Source organism: Bactrocera tryoni, chromosome 3 (assembly GCF_016617805.1).
Source record: "Bactrocera tryoni isolate S06 chromosome 3, CSIRO_BtryS06_freeze2, whole genome shotgun sequence".
NCBI classification, from domain to species: domain Eukaryota; kingdom Metazoa; phylum Arthropoda; class Insecta; order Diptera; family Tephritidae; genus Bactrocera; species Bactrocera tryoni.
This window is the reverse complement of record NC_052501.1, coordinates 54431501-54437527: the sequence shown is the minus strand read 5'-3', so window position 1 is coordinate 54437527 and position 6027 is coordinate 54431501. Positions and strand designations below refer to the sequence as shown.

Here is a 6027-nt window from a genome sequence, read left to right as displayed (position 1 = left end):
GATGGCTTTTTTGGCCTTGCCAGTAGAACTAGACGCTGTATCTTCCACGGATCGGGGAATACCTCTTCTGATACATTTCTCCTTTTCCCGCTCTGCTTTCTTTCCTGTTCGGTATTCACGATAATATTGTGCTGTTTTCCCCAAGCATGTCTTTGCCAACAAGTCGTCTTTTCGCGACGATGGCAAAAGCCAAAAATCATAAATTGCACAACTTTCTAGTGCTTCTCGCAAAAATCTGCGTCGATATGTATTCACGATCATACGTATACATACATACATATGTATTTACGCATGTTTGTAGGCGAAGCTGCTACAGCGGCAAGGGGTGACAATCGGCGGCCATTACTTTACTTATGCCATAGAACTTCTATTGCTACGAATATGGAAATGACAACGAAATAATGCAAATATGCATATTTCTAAAGGTCATTAATTTCTTTGAAGAAATGAATGATCCTGAAAAGTATAGTCTTAACTTTTCAACGGCCAACGCAGAGCGTTTCAACCAAAAGGAATTCATTCATTAAAATCACCACTCAGAAGTCGTTTTATCCGTTGTAAGCGAACGATTTTCGAAGAAACATCATTTCTAATTTGCTACAAGACAAAATTAGAAATGAACTTCTTAACCTCACGCTGTCAGATAAAACGAAAATACTTCGTCATCGCGGGTCGATTTCCAAAAAATGGACCAACGCAGGGTATTTCAAAAAAAGGGCACATAAAATAGTTGAGAATTCGCAGAAATGAAAGACAAAGTAAAGAAAAAGCAGTATAACTTCAATAATGAACAAGCATACAAACATATGTACATATTTTACAGCATATGTACAGCAGCAAGGAAAGAGGTAACAATCGGCGATCCATTGTATATTTCTTTCGTGCATAACCAAACCATAATTAGGACAACGCAATTCAAGTGTTAATGCTGGTCTAGGTGGTAAGCGCTTCAGAAGTGACGACGAGCACGTTGGTACGTAGGTTCGAATCCCAGCAGAATTTATTTTTAATTGAATATGTCACCAACCAAAAATTGAAACATTGTTCTACAAAAACAACAACAGCATAAGCATGGCAACAAACGATCGCCGATTGTCACCGCTTCGCTTGCTGCTCGAACATCTTCGCAGACAAGGTTGCGTAGATTCATATTGAGCAAGGGGTTGCGTAAATTCATGTTGAGCAAGGTTGCGTAGATTCATATTGAGCAAGGTTGCGCAACCTAAATCTATCGCAACCTTTTACAAACTCGTATAAGAAGTATAACTTCAAAAATAAACTGGGCCTTAGAGTTATGGCTACTTTAAGGGCTCTATTTGGTGTACCATCTATTCCAAGTGCTTTGGAGTTTTTGAAATTTTTCGCAATAGCCAATAGTTCGTCTTCTGTGACTAATAGGGGTGGCTCCGTAGCTTCGTTTCGTCAAATATAGGAAATTGTAGGCATGTGTTGGGAATAACGCTTCGACAACATTTTTCATAAATAATGAATTCTTGGGTTGCTGCGACTTATTTTTGAACTTTGACATACAAATTTTGTATGCCTTCCCCAGGGGTCTATGTTGGCTTCTTCACAAAGCTTTTCGAAACAGGATCTCTTACTACGGATAATGGCTGACTTCAGGAGCTCTCTTTGCATTTAAATGCTTCTCTGAGGCGGATTTTGTTTTCCCCTCCCTGGTTTCGCTGTGCGCGACGTCTAACTGAGTGACAGAGCTTCCTCACCTTGCCAACTTCGTCGTTCCACCAGTATACCGGCTTACGATTGTTATAGTAGCTCGTCCTGCGCATAGTTGCATCGCATGCTGCAATTAGTTCCTTCCGCACAGCGGATACTAAATGGGCTGCGTTTTCGCCTGATGCATTTGCCGTTCTCCAGACACTCTCAAAAACGTCAGTATCAAATTCCTTTTGCCGCCAACTTCGTTTTCGAGAGGTATTTCTCGGACAGTGTTCCGTTTCTTGGGAGAACGAGACTTCAGCAATTATAGCCATATGGTCGCTACTTGTGTACATATCGGACACCTTCCACTTAGTATGCCTGCTAAGCGCGTCGTTAGTAAACATTAAATCTATTATTGAACCTTTATTTCCCTTTTGAATGGTATTTTGTGTGCCACTGTTTAGAATCGTAAGGTATGTTTGACTCAAAAATTCTAGAATGAGGCGACCGCGATGATTAGTAATTCTGCTACCCCATGCAGTAGACCATGCGTAATCTCCCGCTATTATTATTGGCGATTTGCTTCTGATTTCTAGGGATAGCTCCAGGAGAAAGTCTTCAAATTCGCTGATTGTTGCACTAGGACGAGCATAGCAGCTTACAAAAAATATTCCTTGTATATTCGCCCATGTAAAGCCGTTATGGGTTTCGTTGGAACGTGATGTGAAGGCTTGACCTTTGCCGGCCCATATTGCCGCCTTGCCACTTATATCTTTATTCCAAGTGCTTTCCGAACGTTGAGAATATTGTTCGCTTAATAGGGCGACATCTAAGTTTTCTTCTAGCACTGTCTGTTTTAGAAGGTCTTGTGCTGCAGCGCAATGGTTGAGATTTAGTTGCAATATCTTCATTATTTTTTTGACTTCAACATATCTGCGTATTTTGGACAAACCGTACTTAGAACGGAGTGCTCCCCCTTGCAGAGCATTCAACTTGGGGAATTTGTACAAGTTATCGCGAGAAAACGACACACCCTAAAGTTATCGCGAGGAAACGACACACCCTAATTCCCGTCGTAATAAGAGCCTACCACTCTGCACATGTCGCTAAGTTAGCACATTTTGCGTGAGAACATTGGCCAGACATCAAAGTAACCTAACACCATACGATGCGGGTTGGTGGCTTGAGCTAAGTTAGGGATAATTATAAGCTTCACTTTATGCTTGACAACTAAGCCGACATGACGGCAAATAAAGTAATTTTGAATTGAACATTACATTTGAATAATTGGCGCCCAACGTGGGGCCCGCGAGTGAAAAGTTTAATAGAAAAATATAAAGTTCTTAACTCGACTCGTGTAACTACGACAGCTGGCTCACTTAAAATCAACAACAATCAACTACTTGGACTCAACGTGGACTTAAAGAAGAGACAACCTTTGGCCCGATCAACTAACCGGAAGAACCTGAACCTAATTTTAATCTATTCAAATCCAATGGAAGGGTAAGTGAGATGCTCGTTTCCTGGAATAAATATAGCAATAATTGTGAATAAAATAAAGGAAAGTGACAGAACAAAAATTAATGAGTGAAGGTCTGGAAGACCTTTTTAGAAATTTAAAGTTAGGAAGTCAGAAAGCAAATATGAACACAGAACAAATAAGCGAGTTAATTAAGGCGGAAGTTAGAAGTGCTTTGGCAGCACAAAGGTTGGAGTTCGATAGGAAGTTAGGAGCAATCCAAAACCAGGTGACGGGCAGCAGGCCAAAGGTAGAAAAATATCTAAAGGTATCTGTAAATCCACTAGTGACATGTGACATAACGCTTGATGCGATCAAATCACTTCCCGAATTTCATGGTCACATAGGCACATATGTGTCATGGCGCGAGGCGGCGCATAACGCTTATGAACTGTTCAAAAGGTACGATGGCAGTGAACGACACTACCAAGCAGTTACCATTTTGAGGAACAAAATAAGAGGGGCTGCCGATGCGGTCCTCTCATTGTTTAGTACTGTGCTGAATTTTAATGCCATTATAGCACGTTTAGACTTTACGTACGCGGACAAACGTCCCGTATATCTTATAGAGCAGGAATTATCATAAGACAGGGTTCTAGGTCCTGTCTGGAATTCTACGATGAGGTAGAAAAGAAGCTAACGTTACTAGCTAATAAGACTATAATGTCTTACGAGAGTAGCGTGGCAGAAATTATAAACGAGGCTTAAGGAAGCCATTATGCGATATTCTTTTCGCTTCACGGCCGTCTGACCTACCGTCTGCTCTTGCTTTAGCACAGGAGGTAGACTCAAACCATGAGCGGTATGCGTTCGCGGCCAATTTTGCTGCCAGGAACGTCGAGGGCAACCACATTAAAAAAAATAATAATACAATTTCAAACCAGAACAACCATTGGACATACACTTATAATCCACCCTCAGCTCATAAGAGCCCACACTACTATAGTAATAGGATAGGTAGCAAACCTCGGACATGCACCTCATTTTACGGAAAATCAAAGGGTAAATAACGGACGTGACAGCGACAGACTAGCTAGAGCGGAACCAATGGACGTTGATCCATCCTCATCGAAATTTAAACACCAATCGTTCGACAGAGACCGAGGTGCCTATCAAGGAAACAGTAATAGAACGCAACAGGGCTATCAACAAAAACGTCCAGCAAATTCTGGACGTTACACAGGACCAAAGATCCAACGTGTTAATCATCTGGAGGAGGAAGTTGAGCCACAGAGTGAATCATTGTACGGTGCAGAAGCCGAACAAGCGGCGGATGACGTAAGTTTAGATCACACAATAAATCATGATTTTGGTGAGGAGGAAATCTTCTTCATTTCCAGTCATGACGTAAGCCATCTTAGGCTTCGAACAAATCTAGTACCAACAGACGTTAGGGAAGATTTTTCTAGGATGATCAAAAGGATGAATGGGGCTTTTGTTGATCCCAATGAGGCACTACCGTACAATACAAAAGTGATAGCAACAATTCGCACGGAGGACGAAACACCAGTTTACTCAAGATTATACCCGTACCCACTGAGTGTAGCGAATTTCGTGGACAAAGAAATCAAGGACTTGTTAGCAAATGGAGTTATCCGGCCATCAAGATCACCGTTTAACAACCCTATATGGGTGGTAAGGAAAAAGGGGGTAGACCAAAACGGACAGGCGAAGCAGAGATTAGTTATTGATTTTCGGAAGCTCAATGAAAAAACTATCGGTGATAAATACCCAATTCCTGACATAACAGGAATTCTTTCCAATTTGGGTGGTAGTAAATACTTCACCACTTTGGACTTAAAATCTGGTTACCATCAGATTAAACTATTGAAGCGTGATAGGGAAAAAACAGCTTTCTATGTCAAGAATGGTAAGTATGAATTTTGCCGGTTATCTTGTGGATTAAAAAACGCGCCGAGCATCTTTCAACGCGCCATAGACGACGTATTAAGAGAGCATATTGGGAAAAGCTGTTTTTGTTTATGTAGACGATATTTATTATTTGAATAATCCAAAAAATCCAATTTTTTGGGACTGAGGTCGAATACCTGGGGTTCTTGGTTTCCGCAAGGAGGAATAAGAACGTGTCCAGTCAAAGTCGACACAATGCAGAAGTTTCCCCTGAGCCCACCACTCTAAGGGGACTCAGACTGTATTCCGAGGTTTTAGCGGGTTATTATAGATGTTTTATAAGGGATTTCGCTAGAATATCAAAACCATTGTCGAGCATCATGAGAGGCGAATACGGTCGAAAGTTACTGCGTCTCAATCAAAAATCAGAATTGATTTGACGGAAAACAATTAAAGAAAGCATTACGCTACCAATGAAAGAGGTATTGCTTACACAATAAGTACTGGGCATTGAAAGCTCTTAGAAACTACCTATATATGGCGTAACAAAACTTAATGTTTATACTCGACCACCAGCCGCTGACCTTTCAGGTTTCGGATAGGAATCCTAATTCGAAAATTAAAAGATGGAAAGCCTTCATAGACGAATGCAACGCAAAGCCCAATCTACAAATCAGGGAAAAGAAAATGTGGGTGGCAGACGCCTCTATCTAGGCAACATACAACATACTTTAAATAACACGAGCCGTCAGAGACAATTCATAGCGAGGAATCATCAACCCATACAATTGAAAGATCGGAAAAACCGGTAAATTGCTTCCGCACCCAGATTATTGTGGAGGTAGGTACAGAACCTCAAAGATAAACTTGTATAATTTTTGGAAAAAAGACAAGGCATATCATTTCTTACCGAGAAAAAAAGGATTTATTAGAAATTTTACAGGAGGCCGTAAACACAACAGCAATAAACGCAATACACCGCGATCTGCATGCAC

At 41.0% G+C, this 6027-nt stretch overlaps 1 pseudogene; it reads right to left on the bottom strand.

Moving 5' to 3' along the window:
* Nucleotides 1–531: 531 nt before the first annotated feature.
* On the bottom strand, nucleotides 532–673 carry LOC120773204 (annotated as a pseudogene).
* Between the last annotated feature and the right edge of the window lie 5354 nt (nucleotides 674–6027).